At 37.3% G+C, this 21,290-nt stretch overlaps 1 protein-coding gene and 1 non-coding gene across 11 annotated transcripts in view; both read right to left on the bottom strand.

Annotated features, from left to right (window-relative positions):
- SLC8A1 (solute carrier family 8 member A1) overlaps window positions 1–21,290 on the bottom strand; it is a 471,207-nt gene that overhangs the window by 352,766 nt on the left and 97,151 nt on the right. The window lies entirely within an intron of this gene.
- On the bottom strand, window positions 1,747–1,848 carry LOC140521747 (U6 spliceosomal RNA). Its single transcript, XR_011973049.1, has one exon. It is a non-coding gene; the product is annotated as a U6 spliceosomal RNA (small nuclear RNA).

The following is a 21,290-nucleotide window of genomic DNA, read 5'->3' as shown; positions in this document are numbered from 1 at the left end:
AGTGTCATAAATGCAGACAGGCTGCTTGGTTCCCTTGTAAAAGAATTGTGATTTTATATATATATATATATATATATATATATATATATATATATATATATATATATATATATATATATATATACACACACATATATTTAAATATCTTTTCTCCAAGACGTATATAGCCCCTATTGCCATGGCAACAACATGGCTTAGCACAACACTGTAGTTTTGGGTGTGTGTGTTTTTCCCCTTGTTTCTCTTTCAAAAACTAGACCTCATTCCTGCCAAGTACAGGAATACTGATAACACTATTACATGTTAGGATGTTGAGGGTTACTAGAGGTTGTTTTTTAACCAGTTTCCAGGATTCCCTGACTCAGGCCCAGAAAATGACTGGGTCAAAGATGATAGACACATGTGATAAGGATGTGAGGCCTATTCAAATGGACAGACCCCAGAATCTGACAAAACAAAACCCTGAATTGACCAGGAAGGCATGGTTCTCTGTTTGGACACAAGCACACACACTCTCTTCTCCTTTTCTAGCTTTTACATAGGACCCTCACTATATCAGAAGACACATATTTCACCTATCTAAAGGTGGTCCTTTTAGATCCAGGAGATTCTACCACAGGGTCAAAGGCAAGACAGGATGAGAGGTTTATCAGAAGAACATTGGAACTGTTGCTGAAGGAATGGCTCCAGCTAAAGCCTTCCCCAACTGACTGAAGGTTACCCAGGGGCAGCTAAGTGGTGCAGTGGGCCTAGAGTCAAGAAGATCTGAATTCAAATCCAACCTCAGACACTTAGTAGCTATATGACCCTAGGCAAGTCACTTAACTCTTTTTCACCTCAGTTTCTCATCAGTAAAATGAGGACACACTGTAGAAGGAAAATGGCATACTCCAGTACCTTTGCCAAGAAAACCCCATGGACAAAATCAGTTTGGTCATATAGAGTTAGACATGATGGAATGATAGCAATCCTACCCAAGTGGTCTCAGGATTCTGTTTAAGTCTGGGCTGTGTACTGTTGCATTTGCCTTAATCTGTGATCTGGTCAAAGTCTTATATATCTGCCCTGCCCTGTTTAGGGTCAATCAGACCGATGGGACAAATCATCAGAACAAAAACGAGGAAAGATTCTACAGTTTTTAACTTGTAGCAATGTTCATCTCTGGAAATGACCTTATCTGTCTTCTTGATCAATCCCTTCATTTTGCAGATGACGAACCCAAAGACAAGAGAGGTTGAGTGACTTGCCTCATGGCACACAGAAATATCAGAACGAGGACTCAAGCCCAGGTCTTCTGAACCCAAGTACATGTTCTATCTATTATACCTTACTACTAGATTGTACTATAGATTCTTCAAAAGGAATTTCAAAAAAAGAAAGAACTACAAATTTTTTATTTGCATAAATTCATTAGTATATTATCAAATGATTAATTTTGTGACCTTGGGCAAGTCATGTCAACTCTCTAGGTCTCAGTTTCTTCATCTGTAAAATAAGATGTTTGAACAAGATAACTTCTCAGGATCCTTTGATGATAAATCAAAATGGGGAGGAAAGAAAAGATAAGGGAATGAGAGTTAAATCTTGTGTTAATTAAAAGGCTTTGAACATTGGGAACATTACTCACTGGCTGCATGAGATATCAATGGATTTGAAATATTCTCAGTGGCAATGGGTATATCTGCAGCTCAGTGATTTTTTTTTTTTTAGTCAGGGAGAATATGAGAAGTTAACATAGATATTAAAATAGACCATGAATCCTTCATGAATTTGTGTGTCATGCTTGCACAGGGGCCATGCTAATCTTTTCTGTATCTTTCTAATTTTACCATATGTGCTAGCAAGCACTGGATCATGAATTCTTAACTTTTCTTCGTGCATTAGGTCCCTTTGGCAGTCTACTGATGCTTCTGGACACTCAAAATAATGTCTTTAAAACTCACAAAATAAAATACATAGGCCTACAAAAGAAACTAATTAAGTTGAAAATTATCAAAAATAATCAAGGCATTGAGGAAAAAAAAACACAATTCATTAACCCCAAGTCAAGCATCCATAAGTTAGACTATTATGAATTAAAAAGTTTTGTTTTATAAATTCTATGTATTTCCTATAATTTTTTGGCTATATCAAATGATTAGCAATGTATTTCCTTACAGAGCATAGCAGTGGGAAAGGGACCAAATAAACCACATTGCATATATTTTGTATTTTTTTCCCCTGGATCTTTCATTTCATTGTTAAACAGAATTCCCCCTGAACCAACTCCCTCTTCCAGGGCAGACTGGCACCTCTTCTGTAACTCAGTCTTAGAGAATTGCCTAGGAAACTGAGAGGCTAAACGTCCTGGTCATTGTCACAAAGTCAGTATGGGTCACAGGCAAAATGGGACCTAACTTCTCCTGAATCCACAACCAGTTCTCTACGTGATAGTACCAAATGCTCTTCTTTACCTCTTCCCCACCTTGGTGTGTGTGTGTATGTGTGTGTGTGTGTGTGTGTAAGTGTGTGTGTGTGTAATTGTGTATGTGAGTGTGTGAGTGTGCGATTGTTTGTAGGAGAGCATATGCTTATGTCTGTGTGCAGTTCTATTTGTGTGCTTGTGTGGGTGTATGATAGTATGCTCATGTGTGTGTGTGTGTGTGTGTGTGTGTGTGTGCGTGCGTATTTGCATATATACATATCCCAGTGAATATGATATCCCCCCTGCCCTTAAAAAAATCACAACATTTCTGAATGTTTTAAAATCAACTAACTGATCCTTAAGGGGAAAATATGGAGAAAAATGTAATTGGAAACAAGTAAACATTTACTTATATTAAAACAGGTTTTGGTTTTTGCCAAGCCTATTAGCAGTCCGCAGACACAGTGATGTGTTTATATTAAAGCAACTTTAATTCCTCTATTTTTCTGAGAAAGATACAGTTCCTGTAGTTATTTTTCAATCTTGCATTAGTCCAGAAGTTCTCCAGGAATAGTATAACCTGAAATCAGATGCATTAGTATATGAATTGTGTGTATGCATATACATGTATATGAGTGTGTGTATATATGTAAACATATGCACACGTATAGTGTGTATATGTGCATATATACACACACGTATGTATGTATGTACACACCCACACACACCCCATATTCCCATTTTGGTTTCCAAAACAGAAAACGAACATTATCCCCTCTCTTTTAAAAGACTAATAAACAGAAGTCAAAGGAGAGAAGGGGGAGGTAGCAGTAGAATGCCAAAGGCAATGGTGTCACAAAAGCAGTCTGTATCCAAAAGGAAAACTCAATCCATCATCTCATCAATTATTTATGCAAACTGGAAAAACTCATTGACAATGAAATGATAAGGCCCTATTTAAGTCATTAGAAATTTCTGTTGAAGAGTATGTTTCAGATGAAATACTAAATTATAAGAGGAAAAGTGTTCTTATTTTTGACATAGATTTCATTTTAGGTAATGATATTTTGAAAGAAAGAAACAAAGTAACAAAGATACAAAGAAACAAAGGAGGGAGGGAGGAAAAAAGAAAGAAAGAAAAAAGAAAGAAAAAAAGGAAGAGAGAGAGGAAGGGAAGAAAGAAAAAGAAAGAAAGAAAGAAAGAGAGAAAGAAAGAATGAAAGAAAGAAAAAAAGAAAGAAAGAAAGAAAAAGAAAGAAAGAAAGAGAAAGGAAGAAAGAAAGAGGGAGGGAAGGAAAGAGGGAGGGAAGGAAAGAGTGAGGGATGAAGGCAAGAAAGAAAAAAAGCAAGAAAGAAGGGAAGGAAGGAAAGAAGGAAGGAAAATAAAGAGGGAGGAAAGACAAGAAAAAGGAAAAGGAAGGAAGAAAGAAGAGAAAGGTAGGGAAGAAAATATCAGAGACAGAGTAACAGTAGTAGTAATAGTAACAATAAATCGTAACAACATTTATATAACACTTATTTATGCACCAGGCACTGTGCTAAATGCTTTACAAATATTATATCATTTGACCCTCACGACAATCCTGGGAGGTAAGTGCTATTATGGTCCTTATTTTACAAATGAAGCAAATGAGGCAAACAGAGGTTAAGTGAATTGTCTAGGGTCACACAGCTAGTAAGTGTATGAGTACCCAAAGAAAGTAAAAATGTACTTAGTGAACAACCTTTCAAGCTCAAAGTTGGAAGAGACCTTAGAAGACGTTATGGGAAAAACACTTCTATTTGCAGTTAGAAGATGCAAGTTTTTATCCTAGCTTTGGCATCTTCAGTAGTTTTTCACTGAATCATTCAACAAGTGTTTAGGAAGTTCACTGTGTACATAGAATATTACATTAAGTACTGAGAGAGACAGAAAATTTAGTTAAAGCAAGCTTCCTTTACTCTTTTAATTAATGGAGAGATTAAATACAAATATAAAATTATATCACATAATATTGAATTCTTAGGGCATTAGAGAGCCTAGAAATAAATTAAAGCATAAGCTAGAAAGAAAGGCCATTTCCACCAAGGGAGATTACAGAAGACACACAGATTTCCAACAGAAAGGAACCTTCAAGATCCTCTCATTCTAAGTCCTCATTTTACTTCTGAAGAACCTGATGCTTAACCTAACAGACTTGCTGAAGCTCACACAGGTCCTAAGTGTCAGAGGTAGAATTTGAACGCAGGTCCTGTGATTCCAAAACAGAGTGGTCTTTCCATTGTGCAATGCCAGTCTCATGGAGAAGGTGGCTTTTGCTGACGATGATTATTTAATAGGAAAATTAGGGAGGGCTGGAACTTCAGGCAAAGGAATCAGCACAGAGGTGAAAAAGCATAATATTTGGGGGGGATGAAGGTAGATCAGTGCCTCTAGAATATAGGAGCCATGTGTAGAAATAATCTGAGGTAAGAATAGAAAGTTAGAATGGCACTAGACTGCAAAGAGTGTTGAATGACAATTAATTGAAATTTATTCAATAAGCAATAGGGGTGGAGCAGTGAGGTGGCACAGTGGATAGAGTACAGGCCCTGGAGTCAAAAGGACCTGAGTTCAAATGTGGTCAATACTTATCAGTTGTGTGACCCTGGACAGGTCAGTTAACCCCAATTATGTAAAAAACAAAAATTAGTAATAAGGGTGCAATGGAGATTTTTGAGCATAGAAATGACATGGTCAGATTTATGAACAAAGAAGATAATTCCACTGGGAGAGATTGGAGAAGACAGAAAATGGCAGCAGGAAAGTTATTCAAAAACTAGCTGGCATAGTGGATAAAATACTGCACTGGAGTCAGGAAGACTTGAATGCCATTTCTGCCTCAGATTTACTGGATATATAGTCCTGGGAAGTTACTTTTGGCCTTTTTGAGTCTCAGTTCCGACATTTGTAAAAGGGTTATCATAATAGCACTTACTTTATAGGGTTACTGTGAGGATCAAATGAGATCACATATAAATCACTTTGTAAGGCTTAAGTTACTGAAAAAATGCTATCATGTTAGTATTATTGGTACAGACAGGTAGTAATAGGAATCTGTAATAAGACAAAGGCAGTCAGGATAAAGAGTAAGGGATCCATAGGTTTCTTAGGAGTAGAATCAAGTAGACTTTGTCAATGTTTATATATAGGAGTTCATAGATAAAATTCAAAAGCATAACCAAAGTTTTGAAAATGAAACACTGGATGAATGACGGTACCCAGAGAGAAGCAGTACCGTTAGAAGGGAAAAGAGGGTTGGTGAAAGAGAAGTAGATAATTACCTTATTAGCTTTATAATTTTGGCTGAAACACAACCTTACTGAGTCACAATTTCTTTATTTGTAAAATGGAAATAGAAATACTTGTACTACCTACCTCAAAAGGGGTTTTTATAAGAATCAAATAAATGTGTGTGTGTGTGTGTGTGTGTGTGTGTGTGTGTGTGTGTGTAGCTACTGGTAGTCTAAAGGAACTTCAGATTTCCAAGTTGCAATGGGAAAAATTGCTTTTACTTGGAAAAGTAACAAACTCTCACGATACTTTCTAAGACTGTAAGTTGCAGAACCAATACCATCTCTGTTCGTAGAGGAGATTTCCTCACCTGGGATTACTTACATTAATGAAATCACAGATCTAGTTAAAAAAATAGAAAAACAAAGAAAAGGAGAGTTACATCTGTAACTGTACAGCTAATTAGTTACCATAAATGGGTAGAGGACTGAGCTAATGATACCTGTCTCTTTATAGGCTAGTTGTCTTTCATTCCATAGCCACAGGGTGCTATGCTGTGTCTTGGATAAACTGGCTGATAACAGTATTTTTTTGTTATTCACAGTGAGAACAGGGTAAGATGGTATTCACAAAGTGGCACAAATCCTTCCCATCCACTGAAAAAGCAACTACAAGTCTTACTGAGGAAGAGACAGGATCATTGTCCTGGTGTGCAGATAGCATTTTATATTACTATGTCAGAACCTATTTATTGACCTAGATAACTTTGGAGGTGAATCCACCACCATTTACAAGATTTCTCCTTTTACCTTCACTATCAGCCAGGAAGACTATATACAACCTTTCACAATGAGATGAGATCTCCTTGGTAGTAAGTTCAACTTGAGACTCAATAGATCTAGAGAGGAGAGAGTACCTCATATGTAATCATGTGTTAAAGAAAATATTCTTCTAGCCTCATCTAGCCCCTGGGAATCCAAAAGCATTTGCAAGCATTTCAATAACTAACTACATGACCTAGAGGTGCTCTTTAAGAAAGTGGGACACTGTATGTGCTAAATCTAGACCTGACACTAATTCATTATGGTTGACTGGTTGCTGCCTTATGGCGAATGGCCCAGGGGAACCCTGAACTCCTTACAAATGAAGAATCCAAGCCAGTGAATTGCTGGGTTCCCAGTGAAATAGCAGACTAAGGATCTGTTGATCTGATGCTCCTTCCAGCTTAGCAAAATCACATTTCCAGAGCAATCTTTCTGGAGTATAAATGCAGCCCCACCCAATCTTGAGGCCCATTTAACTTTTGAAAAAGTGATGTTTTCATTTCACCTACCTTCTTCCATCCCAAATATCACATCAAGAAGGAAGAAATGCAAGGAATTGTGGTATTCCTTGGTCCTTCCTCCATAGTCTTGACCCACTTGATGAATGCTGTTGAATTGATTTGGTCTTGGTTGGTTGAATAGTAGCTGTTCTATACTGTCAGACAGAGTCTCCTCCCTGGTACGAAGTCCACAACAACAGCAACAGCATCAGCAGCAACTACTACTAACTACTACTACTACTACTACTACTACTACTACTACTACTACTACTACTACTACTACTACTACAGCAACTGAAGCAACAGCAACATCATCATTTTTGTTATTCCTCAATATTGTGAGTGACTATAAAGGAGGAAAAAGGACACAGGACAGCTAAGTCATATTTTTCATCTGCCTGCCTGGCTTGGAACAAGACTTCAGACATACCTAAAAGTTCATTTCTAGAGATTCTTGAACATCACTGAAAGTTCTGAAACTTCCAGACATAACTCACCTAGTGATATACAGAGGAGAAACATAGGGCATCAATGTCATTGTCTTTGTAATTTACCTCCAGATTTCAGGCTTTTGGGATGACTTTTCTGTGAAGGGTGGGAAACAGGCCTGGGTCAGAATAGTCCTTAGGAACTTAATCCATTTCAGGACCAGCCCAGAAATTCCATTTTAGTTTCAATTCATATGAATAACTAATGGAAGGATTAGTTTCCGAAATTCCATTTGAGTTTGGAAATAATCGTCTTGAATGGTTATGGTAAAAAAAAAGGGGGGGGGGGAAGTAAGGACTATTTTCTGTCTTTCATCTGAATGCAAACCTTAAGACATATGTGCCTATGGGATCTTAGAGATAATATGACCCACCCTCTTCTCCAAGTTTGGACAACTACTTGTCTGAAATGTTACAGCGTGATTCCTTTGTTGTGCAGGTTGAACTTGATGGCCACTGAGTTTCCTTTAAAGTCTAATATTCTGTGTTTCCCTCATTTAATAGATAAGGAAAGTCAAATGAGGTTAAATTACTTGCCTAGGGATGATATTTATGGGTTAAATAAGAAATGGAACTTTAAGACATTGTACCACAGATTTAAAGATGAAAGGGTTTTTTAAGATGATGTACTTTAATCCCTTCATTTTATAAATGAGGAAACTGAGGTCCAGAGAGGTTAGAATAGTTACCCAAGGTCACAGAGATAGTAAGTACCAAAGTCAGGATCTGAGAAGAGTCCTCTGACTCCCAATCTATCACTTTTTCCACTGAACCTTGTATGTCTTTGGATTTAAAACGGGGATCTTCCTGAGACTTTCCCTATACAACAAAGAGATTTAGAGTCTAAGGACCTGGGGGTTTGAACAATAGTCCTACTATTTATTTAGCGTGTGTATGATCTCAGACAAGTCCCTTAACCTCTCTAGGTCTTCTTTGCCTTCTAGGCAGCTAGATGAACTAGGAGATAAGAGTTAGGAAAACCTGAATTCAAGTCCTGCCTCAGATACTTTCTAGCTTGTGTGACCCTGGACAAGTCACTTCAACTCTTTCAAACTTGAGAAAGTATGTAGCCCTTCACAGCCTTAGTTTTCTTCTCTTGAGCACATAGCTGTTATCATTCTTGCCTCACAGGGTTGTGGACTAAATTAAGTAATATGTTTCAAAGCACTTTATTAATCTTAAAGCACTAATGTTCATTTAGATCACTATAAAATAAAGGGGGCTGAAGTAGATGACTTCTAGGCTTCCTTCCAGTTTTAAATTCTTAGATCTTATTATCCTTCTTTTAAGCTACCTAAATACTATATTTGCATTTTTTCCTTTTTTTTTTTTTTGAGGAGGGAGATAACGTAGCAAGTTAAAAGCTCCTAAATGAAATTCTCCTAAGTGAAATTTACACATACTATCCTAACTGCTTTTACTTATTCATTTTGGCTCTGACGTCCCCCCTTCTCCCCCCCCCACCTCATTCAATATTATTGATTCTTTCCTTGTTAAAGGAAGAAGGTGAATAAATTATTTTATTAATCACTAAACAAGTTCTTATTGAATGCCTGCCTACTTTCAGGGGTAGCCTCAAGGACACATGTGGTCTTCTAGGTCCTTGGGTGGGGCCTTTTGACCAAATCCAAGTTTTACAGAGCAAATCCTTTTAAGGGGATTTGTTGAGTGAAGTTTGGATTCAATCAAAGGACAGCACTTGAGGACCTAGAGGGCCACATCTGACCTCCAGGCACAGATTCCCCACCCCTGTTTAGCCTTTCTCTACTCCTTTCTTGTCTAGGGTACCTAATGTGAGGGGATCCCTTTGGTAGATTAGGAGGGATTTTAGTAGCAACAGGCAGAAGGAAAGCACCTGCCTTCCACTGGCTTTCCCAACTAACCTGCTCCTAGAACAATCTTCAAAGCATCAGTTCCAAGAGTAATCCCTGTTAAAGAAGCAAGCAGGTGGTGACTGCTAAAATCCATGAAAATGGTCAATTTTAAAAGAAAAAAGGAAGAGAAAGGGAGTCAGATGGGAACCCTCAGTGAGGAAGTAAGTATTCACTAGAAATTCATTCTTCTTCCTCATAGGGAAAGGGAAAGAATGACACAGTGTGTTAGGCATAGAAATGGAGAAATTCTCAATTCAAAATGTGTCGTGAGCCCTAAATGTCACTAATTGACTGTCAACCACTGTCCTTTCCATATCTCCCCCTAGGATAGCTACTCAGTCCATTGTTACTCACCAAGGTTCTAATATATCTTGATTTGCTAACTTCTCAGCTGCAGCTTAAAGGTACTGGTCATCAATCCTCATAAACACTGCAGCTAAGTGAAAACTGCATAAGATCTGGAAATATACCGGGTAAGATTTAAAATCAAGGGTGTTTATGAGATCCAAATGCAGGATTCATTGTCCTATATATCTTCAGGTATCTAAACCAACCCTAAACCTTAACTTGGCTGATCTGGCCTTTTTAACTTGAGTTTGTCACTGAGCAGAGCTGGAGTAATGGGAATAGAGGCCTGTCTACACCCTTCTTCCATATCAGCAACACAGGTGAAGCATTCATAGCCCAAAGCCATGGGAAATTATTGATCAGCTGTTAAAGAAAGAGACCTTGAGCCTGAAACTCAAGCCTGGGTCATCTTCTGCCTCCTTTGAGAACACAGGTAATGGATGCTCCACAATCAACTTTCCATTCTGAGGAAATGGGAAGAAATGTAATTCTGAAAAAGTGGAAACTCCAAACATCAATCTGCACAGAAGCAAACAGATGTGCTCCTACTCGCTGTCACCCATTTGCTTAAACCTATATTCTTTCCTTACATGTGACAGAAAACAATGGCATGAGTGTCAGCTTTGCTTTTGTTGAGTCTAAGTTCTATGCCTAGTTTAACACAGTCTTCCACCTACAGCACAGACCAAGGTTCTCTCTTACTCATAGACTCAAGCTGCTGTGAGAACTGATTCTCCTCACTGCAGACGTGATAAAAACATATAGAATCTGCCCAAAACAAAAACCTTAGGCTCATACTAAACCAAAGACAAACAATAAAACCCAGTGGCTCCAGGATCAGATCTTCATCCTTTGTTTGGCTTTTAAAGCCCTTCCCAACCAAGCCCCTTCCTACATTTCCATTTCCAGTATCACACTTCATTCCCCTCCATGTATTTTACAAACAGGCAACACCCATCTTTTTCCTGTTCTTGAATGCTACATCTCCTGATCCCAATGTTTTTCACTGGCTTTACACACACACACACACACACACACACACACACACCTTCCCCCATGGTTGAAATCCTCTCTCTTCATTTCTGTGGCCTGTCTTTTCTGGTATACTTCAAGATTCAGCTGAAATCCCATCTTCTATGGTGCTTCCACATCCCTACTTCTTTCTTGCCAAAGATACTGAAATGGCTTGCCATTTCCTTCTCCAACTCATTTTACAGATGAGGAAACTGAGGTAAACAGGGTTAAGTGACTTGTTCAGGGTCACACAGCTAGTAAGTGTCTGAAGCTGGATTTGAACTCAGGTATTCCTGATTCCAGGTCCAGTAATCTATCCACTGTGCCACCTAGCTGCCCCATATCTGTCATATCTTACATGAACAGCTATTTGCATATTGTCTCTCCCACTAGAATTCAAGTCCTTGAAGACATTGTTTCTGTCTTTCTTGGTATCTCCAATGCTTAGCTGAGCACAGAGTATAGCAAACAGTTATAAATGCTTATTGACTGGTTAACTGACCGATCTAAGTATTAAACAAACAATTATTTCCTTTTGTCATTTCCCTCCTTTTAAAATTTGAATATTAGACTTTTGAAACTTGACTGTGGGATGCAAGTTACATCCATGATGGGAAACCCCTTATACGTGAATTCTAATGTAGAATAAAGTAGCTTTAGGCATTTTTGTACTATCATTCACTGTAACTGTAGTTAAATATACCATTTTCACATTCCACTTGTAAGATGACATCCATATATCACTTTGGTGTGCCCTGTAGAGTAGACTCATTTTCTCATCAAGAAAATTGTAGCCATACTCTATGTGTTTGTGTATATGTACATATTTCTATATTAGGCATATACAATTTGTAAACTATTAAGATGAATGAGATAGGAGCAGGAGCTCTTTTTATTCTCATCCATAATAGTTAGTTTGGGACTCAGGGGACAGAACTCAGCACTCAGAGAGATTAACAACCCTGAATGGAGCCAGGTGCTGGAAAGGTTTCTTTAAGCAGGTTTTCTCCACATCTGTTCCCCTCCTCTCACCTGTATTCTTGGTTTTATGGAATAAAACCTGGAAACCAAATTAAAGCTATATAGCTCATTATGGCTTTTTTCCCCCTTGACCAGAATTGGTACCTAACTTTCCATTATATTTGGATTTTGCATGTTCATTTCAAACTTGAAGGCAAATCCATACTATGTACCTTTTTGATGGACTTTTCATACTGCATTTTACATCTCCCCTTGATATATATTGGCCCATATGACCCTATTTAAGTCACCTTCCTAATTCCCCAGACAACTACAAATTGCATTACAGTTGTGGATCTGTATCATTGGAGCAAGTTTCTCAGATTTATTAAATTCTTATTAAAGAATTCATTTTTATTATTAAATAATACATCAGGTATATAGCTGATTATTAAATCACAGATGTTGACTCTTCCCAGAAAAAAAAGAAGATAGGCTATTATGATTTTTCCCTTTACAGATGAGGAAAAAAAAGAAGCTCAGAGTACCCAAGAAAGTACTGTCTTTGGAATCACAAGAAAGAAGGCCAAGTTTAGTTTCACAGGACCTGAGTTCTAATCCTGGTTATGCCACCTTTGTGACTTTGGCAAATCCTGTCTGGTTTTCTGTTTCCTTATCTTTAAAATAAAGGCACTGAATTCAAATGACATAAAAGATTCTTCCAACTCCAAGTCCTAAATCCCATCTTTGCAACTGACCACATGTGTGACCTTGGGTAAGTCACATGAGTTCTCTGAAGCTCAGTTACATTACCTAGACTAGGGGGATTCTAAAGCTCTACTGCTCTGGTCTAACGTTATAGAGTCTCAGCTAGAACACATCATCCAACTCCAAGTTCTAGGCCCATTTATATTTCTTCATACTGCCTCCAAACAGAAGTTAGAGGTAGTATGGAATTGCTAGATACCACTGAGAATTGTCATTAGTCTTACATGGAATCATCCGAGGTGGCACAGTGGGTACAGCACAGGGCCTAGAGTGAGGAAGATCTGAGTTCATATCTGGCCTCAGACACTGTGTGGCCCTGGGCAAGTCACTTCTCTTTGACTCAGTTTCCTCAAATGTAAAATGGGGATAATAGCAGTACCAACCTCAGGGGTTGCTGTGAGGATCAAATGCTTAGTATAGTGGCTGGAGTATAGTAAGCAATTTATAAATGCTCCTTCCCTTTTCTCCCCTTTTGCATTTGATTCTAATCTCTTACTAGTAAACATAAAAGAAAAAAACATATGCATACCCAAGAATTCCCAAATAACTTGGCATTATATATGTTATGCCAACTCCTATATTTAAAAATAATTTCACGAAGTGAAAGAAAGTATATTCCATTAAACCCAAAAGCAAATGAACTTGGTATTTGCCATTAGGAATAAAGTAGCCTCTCACCCATTCAACAAGGAAATGTACTTCCTCTTTGATTAGCCATGTAAACAACTCTGGGATCTTTTTTAGTAGCTGTGTTATAAACAAGAAACTACCCACTCTATTGCTCCCAGGAAACAGCAATCAAAACCGGTATCTACTAGTTTCATTTTTCTATGGTCAGAAAAATACTGACCACAAAGGAGTTTTGACGTTACCTATCCTACATAAGTAATTATGTTTAATATAGCCCCAATAAAGGATTGGGATTACATTCTAGGTCCTTGAAATTCTCCCTGGAGAGCTTCTAGAGTTTAGCTTTCCTTCTGTATCAAAGATTCTTAACCTGGCTCCTTGAATTTTATTTTTTAGATAGACTTGGCCATTGTATATATTTGGTTTCCTTTGCAATCCTGAGTATTTCAATCATCTTAAAACCTTAACCTGAGAAGGGGGTCCATCAGCTGTAATAGTCCCAAAAGGGTCCATCTCTGTCTCTTTCTCTCTGTGTCTTTGTGTCTTGCTCTCTCTGTCTCTGTCTCTCTCTCTCTTCACACACACACACACACACACACACACACACACACACACGTTAAGAATTCTTGTTCTTTATCATAGAACAGCTACCCTCCAGAAGTTATCATAATGCTCACTTAAGCCTTCAGATTTTTAAGAGAAAATTCTGTGAGAGATTCAAATGATGTGGAGCCTATTCAAGATAGGGGTGGGAAAGACTTAACCAGACATGCAAATTATGCATCTTATAAATAATCATGTAATTGGGTCTGAGGCCAATAGCATTAAACGATTTCCATAGGGGCAAAAACAAATCCTTCACACTTTGATTTGTTGTCTGAAGCATCTTACTGGAAAGTGTTGGTGCCTTTTGAAAAAGTGTGTTATGGTGTTATGTAAAAATGAGGTGCCACCATCACTTTTCATAGTTTTAGCAGTTTTCTTTTACATCAACCTAAGAGCCACATGGCTTCAAGGATTTCCTCCTATGTCTCCTATAGTAACCTAACAGCCAAAGCAGCAGTATTCCAGTGAAACGAAGTACACACAAACTTTGTATCTGATTTTTTTTTCTGTTTACTTACTTGTCAACTCTTACTAGGAGAGCTGTTCAACTCCATTCAAGCTTCCCCCTTGTTTTTCTGATATTTTTCAAGCCTTTGTGCTCTATGACAACCAAATCAGCTGCCATTTATTATTCTGTACTCACTGAGAAAATAGGGTCAGTACTCTTCTTTCATTCTCTAAAAGCTGATTTTTTTTGGTGGATGAGTTTGGGAGTTGGGTACATATCCAAGAGCTGGAATGTCCCACTTGGATGGAATGAATATTGCATTCAGTGAATGTACTGAAAACAGCCTGCATTTACTTAGTGCATTATAATAACAAAGAACTTTTGCATTCAATATCATATTTGCTTCTCACAACAATCCTGGGACCTATGTACTTCCAGTATTGGTATTCTGATTTCAAAGATGAAGAAACTGACCCTCAGAGAGGCATAGTGAAGTTGAGAATGAGCATATCCTTAACTTATTGCATCCTTTTTAATGAGGAAAAAACTATCAAGCTTTCGTGCACAAATTCTTAAGACACATAATCCTAATTTGAAGGGACCATTGAAGGCACAACATTTCTTAAATATATATAATGAAAAAATATTAAACTAGTTCAGTAGTCTTGACCTTGCAAGGGGAAAAGAATAGTTTGAGACATAATTAAACATGCTATAAATCCTGGAAGAGCTGGACAGACACAACACACAATAGGATCCATCAATGCCAACTCACCTCCCAAAGTGATAGTTAATAAACAGGGGGAGGATTCTAAGTATAATCAAGTGTAGATTCAGGAGATTGTCAACTTAACAGAAAGGTACCTATCATATGTAACTGATTTTTAAGGAGAGGGTTGGAATCAGTAGAAATAAAGTACAAGGTAAAAGCAGAAGGAATAATGCAGAACAGGGGATGAAGGATGGAGAGAAGTTTCTTGTAATTCACTCATCAGCCATCAGGGTTCTCAGTATGAGTAAATTCTGACTTTGCAGCTATCTGAGCACAATCTTGGGAACAGGACTAATTGACTGAATTAGAAAGAAATATATACTCATGCTCTAATGCAATTGGAATGTTGAAAATAAATTAGAGATAGAGCTGAAATATTCCATAGCTAGATCCTGAGTGAATTATTAAACACCAATCACCCAGGGAGGAAAATGGCAGCCTCTCAAAGTTGTCACTAAAAGAAAATGTCAAATCTAGATGGTTATAGGCACCCAGTATAGAAAAGTCTCTGTTCTGGGTATGAGAATCATCTTTGACTAATTTTTCTTTGTTTTAGCCTTGACCATCCACGACTTCATTTGGAAGGTAAATTCTGAGAGAATGTTTCAGAAGATTGTTGCCAGATTTGAACTCAGGAAGATGAATCTTCCTGACTCTAAGTCCAGCTGTTTATCTACTGCATCAGCTAGCCACCGAGCTGACCAGTTCAGTGTAAAGATCCTGATTTTGAAATGATTTTTTCCTCTGAGGCAGGTGAAGTAAAGAAAAACAAGACAACAACAATCCTGTGTTAAGTCTTGCTAGTACCATGAGGATATCCCAGATTAGGGAGTTGGCTTCACTGAGTTCCTCATGAGATCACTGTGCAAGTGTTAGGTAAAAAGCCAGGTCTTTGCTCTATGTGTGTGGCTCTGAGGGTTCCGTCACAGAGATGAGGTCAGACTCACTTCCCCATTACCAGCCATGTCTGTCTGTGATCATTAGATCATAATTAGCTCTTCACTGGTGATTCCCAGGCAACACCAATTCACTGACAAAGTCTGAAGCACAGAGAAACTTAGGTATACAATCTAATGTTATTGGCAGGGATTTAAACTCAAACCATTTAGTACATAACGCATAGTCTCATCAACTAAATGGCAAACTGCCTTCAATGCTTAGACTTTGGGATCAAAATGTCATCTCCCTAGGCTATGTTCTCCCAATTCTCCACCATATGTTTTCTTCAGCATGTTAGTGGAAGAACATTGTGAGCAAAAGGCGAGAGCAAAAAATTATGATATTTGAATATAACGGCTTATCATCATACAATAAAAATCATAAAAAATGAATAATTTAAAGAAATTTGTGAAGACTTGTATAAGTTGATGCAGAGTAATTCACTCTGAAAACACTTTAAAAAACTTCATAAATCATCAATTCAATGATCAATCATAACTTCAAATCCAAATATATATCTATATTTATCTATCTATAATCTACGTATATGTATACCTACACACATATCTAATCTTTGATTAAATCTTCATATAATTGATATCTATATCATGTATCTATGACTCTCATATATATTTGTATATACATATATATCTCTATATGCATTTGTGTATTTTTATATATGTATTATATATATATATAAAATTAATAAAGTTTTATTTTTATTTTGGAGAAAATCATAGTAGATTGCTTTTTCTTGGGTTTTTCCTGTTTCTTGATAAAATTAGATGCGGTTGCCAATTTGGGGGTATTAGTGTCACAGTCATACATGAGTCAGTTTTTCAATATTGTCAGAAGAAAAATAGTGTTAGTGTTGTGAGGAGGGGGGGAAAGGGAGTGACGAGTGGGTGGTCTGATTACTTGAAAGTGCTGGGACTCAGCTGGCACTCAGCAACAAATTTTTTAAAAATTGACTGCAGGAGCAAACTTTGTCATTTAAGCATTTGGTGAGAACTTCATCACAGCCCTATAAGCTAGAAGGTAGCATTAGAATTTGATCAGCTTCAGTAAAATTTAATAACATAAAGGGCTCACCCAAGTGGTCAACTCTATGTACGAGGCCAAAAGTTCAGTATAAGGCAGAAACTGAACAATTATGGGTTTAATTGTTTAATTTATGATCAATCGATAAACAAGTATTTTTTAAAGCATCTACTATGTGCCAGGTACTATACTAAGGGTAGAGAGCAAACAACAGAAAACCAAAATGATCTCTTCCCTCCAAACTTCTATTTTACTAGAGGAAGCAACATGTATACACAGCAGTGGAAACGTATACATGTATCACAAAATTATGTGTATAAATATCAATACACACACATATACATAGTTGCATATACAAATATGGGGGTCTATTATATAGCTATATAAAGGACAAATGCAAATTAATTTCAAGAGCCCTTACTAGTAGCTAGGGAGATCAGGAAAGCACACATGTGGTTAGGCATATAGCTAAGCTAAGGATTCTGTGCTGGGTAGTGAGGATACAACAGCAAAAATTTAAAAGATCATATCTTGCCATTTCCCATACTCAGTAAACCCCAATAGTGTCTTCTTAACTGTAGGGTCAAATATAAACTCTTTTATTATATAAACTCTCCTACTTTTGTTTCTGAAGTACCTTGGCAGCTTACCCTTCCACTCATCTATAGTTTCAGACAAACTGGCCTTTTTGTAGACCTTTATCTAGGATATGCCATCTCCCCTCTCCAGGTTTTTGTACCAGCTGTTCCCTGCCCCTTCCCATGCCCCTCTCCCATGACTACCATGTACTGCCTCCTCACTTTCACTCCTTAAAATCCTTAGTTTCTTTCCAAGCTTTCTTCATTAGGACAAATCTGGATCCCCCCAGCTGTGAAAAACTATTAGCTCTCAGAATTCCCTCTGTTATTCTGTTTATACTTTATATGTATGTGTATATGTGTATATATGTACACATATACACAATGTATTTTCTACCTTCAAGAAGTTTGAATTCTATTAAGGGGAAACATATACACACATGTTGTGCATATATGCACATGTATGTATGTATTTGCATGTGGGCATGTGTGTTTGTGTGTGTACATGTACCAATACACATACAATTTATACACATGTAGTCTCCCATTACTAGAATACAGGCTTCATGAAGGTAGAAATTTGCATTTGTGTCTTAGTATTCTTAACACCTAGCACAGTGCCTGGTACTTACAATAATAGTCACCTAACAAATACTTCTGAATGACTAATATGCTCTTAAGGGGCTTACATTCTTTCTTCTCCCTTCCTCCCAAATTTGCCTCATTTGAGATAAATCTACATTGCTGTTGTAGTGAGACAGACTAATTATAAAACCTTTATCACAAATACCACCTTTAATATCATGATAAAAAATTATGCTCATGTAGGCAAACTTCAACTCCCACCCCCCATTTATTCTTTCTCAAATCATCAGTCAAATAGGTGGGGTTGTTTCTTCAGACACAGCAATTCCCTGAACTAATAAAACCTTCAGATTGTCTATCAAGTAACATGAAATTGCCTAGTATCTGTCCCCAGTACCTTGTGTAAGAGCTCTTCTTATGATTTTTTTACATATCTGCTAGGTAAACAAATCCACCCTTTCAGCCTCAGAAATGTACAAAAAAATCTGTAGTAAAATCAGGGGTCTGTCCTACACTTCATCCAAAAGATACAGGCTTTATGTCAAGAACTTCCTGTTCTAGAACTGCACAAAGCAAGCCATTCCCCATTAAGAAATCAGGAAACCTAATAGATTTTTTTCTCATTCCTTTAATATCATATTCAAACCTTCCATACAACAGGGAAATTTCAGTTCAGTTTTAATAAAAGGTACTGTGGATATATCTATTTAGAGTAATCTAATGGAGTACATCAAAGTTTCAAACAGACTGTGCTGGGAGTTACTTTGAATTATCAACTGCTTTCCCATCAGGCTGGGAAAGGAGCATTTGCAACACCATTGGAGAATGAGGCCATAGACCCTATGCATAATCTCTTTTCTCATTTCTCAGCTATCAACTGACAGATCAGGCAGCCTGTTCTTTAATGAGCCTTGATTCCAGAAGAAACAAGCATTTGTTGGCCACAAGAGGACGAGAGAATCAGTGGGAACCACGGTGGGAAGTAGAAATTGAAAGAAGCAAAAGAGAAGGAATTAGAAAAACAGTAGCCAAGCAAAAAATAAAACTTATTAAATTGGATCTCAGCTTCCAAGTCCTATTACAAAAGTCACTTGTGGGAGGTAAAATTCTTTTGTTTATTATTTAAGCAAAGCACTGCTTCTAAGAATTGAATAGGAGCCTCCTAACTCCTCATCCCAGGCTGCAAGAGCAAAAATACAAACTCCTAATGGAATGAGATCACATCTCCTATGGAGATGGTAAGGGATATTATGGGGATGATACTTCTGAGGACAATAGAGTGATGTAATGCAAAGTTATTGGAGCACTAAATTACCATGTATTATAATTTGAAGAAAAATGCTTTCCTTTTGACCTCAGTTCCAAAGATGAGTCAGGCCAAAGTCAACATCCATCATGATATATAACTCTGAAGATAAGTATGACTCCACTTACCATTAAAAGCATTCTACACAATGACTATCAAAATAGGCCCACAAATTCTGCCTATATTTAATTTACGTTTTTTCCCTTTCGGGAAAGGAGGATACTTTATTGGTATATTGCCATTTAAAAAAGACTAGCTAAAAATAATAACAGTTCACATTTGCATAGAGCTTTAGGATTTACAAAGCTTTTTCCTCACAATCTACTGTGACATAAATAACGAAAAAATAGCGTTCTTTTTGTTTGTTTTCCAATTTTACATTTGAGAAAATGGAGCGTGAAAGTGAAAGTTACTTGCTCAAAGTCAGAGGCTATTAAATCTTAGATCCTTCACAAGGCATTTCCTCACCCCTGAATCCCTTAGCGCTCCCATCTCTCTCCAAAAAACAAAACAAAACAAAAACCCAAAAACAAAAAAGGATATACTCAGTGAGAGGTAGCATGATGGGGTTTAAAAATCCTGGGTTTAATGCTACCTTTAACATATATACTATAAAATTACCTAAACTTTAGTCACTTAACCTTTAGAGTCCCAATTAAGTCTCTAAGATATAGTAAGTTACAGATGAGTTTCTGCTCTGCCTTGGTGGAGGAAATTTCCTCACCAAAAATTTCCTTCATTAATGAAATTATGGGTCTAGACCTATCTGTAAAATATTTATATTATCTCTCTGTAAAATGTCTGTAAATACTTATCTACTTATATGCTATGTTCTCCCCATAGAATGTGAGTTTCATTGAGGTCAGGGACATTTTCATTTTTTTCTTTGAATTGTCAGGATTTACCACAATACCACATATACAGTTGGCACTTAAGAAATACTCATTGGATTAGATTTAGTTGAATTGAATGTGAACACTTAAAATTGGGCTCACTGCCTGTTCCATTTTGAAGATTTGCTATATTCTCTCAAACTGAAAATACAGTTAAGTGCACAACTTTGCCATCTCTTTTGTTTTGGTGTTCTTCTGCTTTGAAAACCCAAGGGACTGCTTCAGACAATGACTAAGTATGCAGATTGTTTCCCCAGTGCCTCTTTCCAGATCTAAGTCTTTTCTATCATCTCTAATCACTCAAATTAACAAATCATGATTGTTTTCAGGGTAGAGCTGCCTTGGGCAATGCAAACATCCTTGCTTTTTCTCTTGCCTCATTCACCTGGCTGCTGACCTATTACCATAGGAAGGTTACGTATGTTCACCTAGGATGCACGGGACTTGACTTAGTAGATAGAGTTATCCGCACAGGGAAAGGACAACACAAACTGTAAGTTTTAGATCCCAAAGGACTGAACTAGGAATAACGGTTATTCTAGTTAGGATTCTCTCAAAGTGCAATGAGTTGCTTTGGTGGTGACTTCCCTGAAATTTAGAGGTCTTCTAAAAAGACTGGATGACCACTTACTGAGTAAACTGTAACGAGGATTTCATTTTCAGTAATGGGTTGGACAAGGTGACCACTAAATTTCCTCCCAAGTTTAATATTCCTTTTGTGATTCTGCAACAGAAACTGGGCTAAAATACAACATCACTGGCCAGATCTCCCGAAGCCACAGTTAGGCTGCTGGTACTGCTCAACTATCAGTCATAGCAACAAATGTGGTGAGCACCTCAACACTCTACAAGTAAGTAATTAACATTATAAATTAATTCTCAAATGGAGCTTTACAGCTGATGAATACTATGGATGGACATTTTAGATATGATTGCTTCCCTTTCTGTCTCCTCTGAATTCTCAAGGTTCAATCTGATTACATTTTTTATCTTTTCTCAGCTACTCTCGTAAGAATCTTTAGCAGATTTCTGCCTGTTTGCTAAAGAGAAGGGCTATAA

Source organism: Notamacropus eugenii, chromosome 1 (genome assembly GCF_028372415.1).
Source record: "Notamacropus eugenii isolate mMacEug1 chromosome 1, mMacEug1.pri_v2, whole genome shotgun sequence".
In the NCBI taxonomy this organism is placed as follows: domain Eukaryota; kingdom Metazoa; phylum Chordata; class Mammalia; order Diprotodontia; family Macropodidae; genus Notamacropus; species Notamacropus eugenii.
The sequence above is the reverse complement of the archived record's forward strand: the minus strand, read 5'-3'. Positions and strand labels throughout refer to the sequence as shown.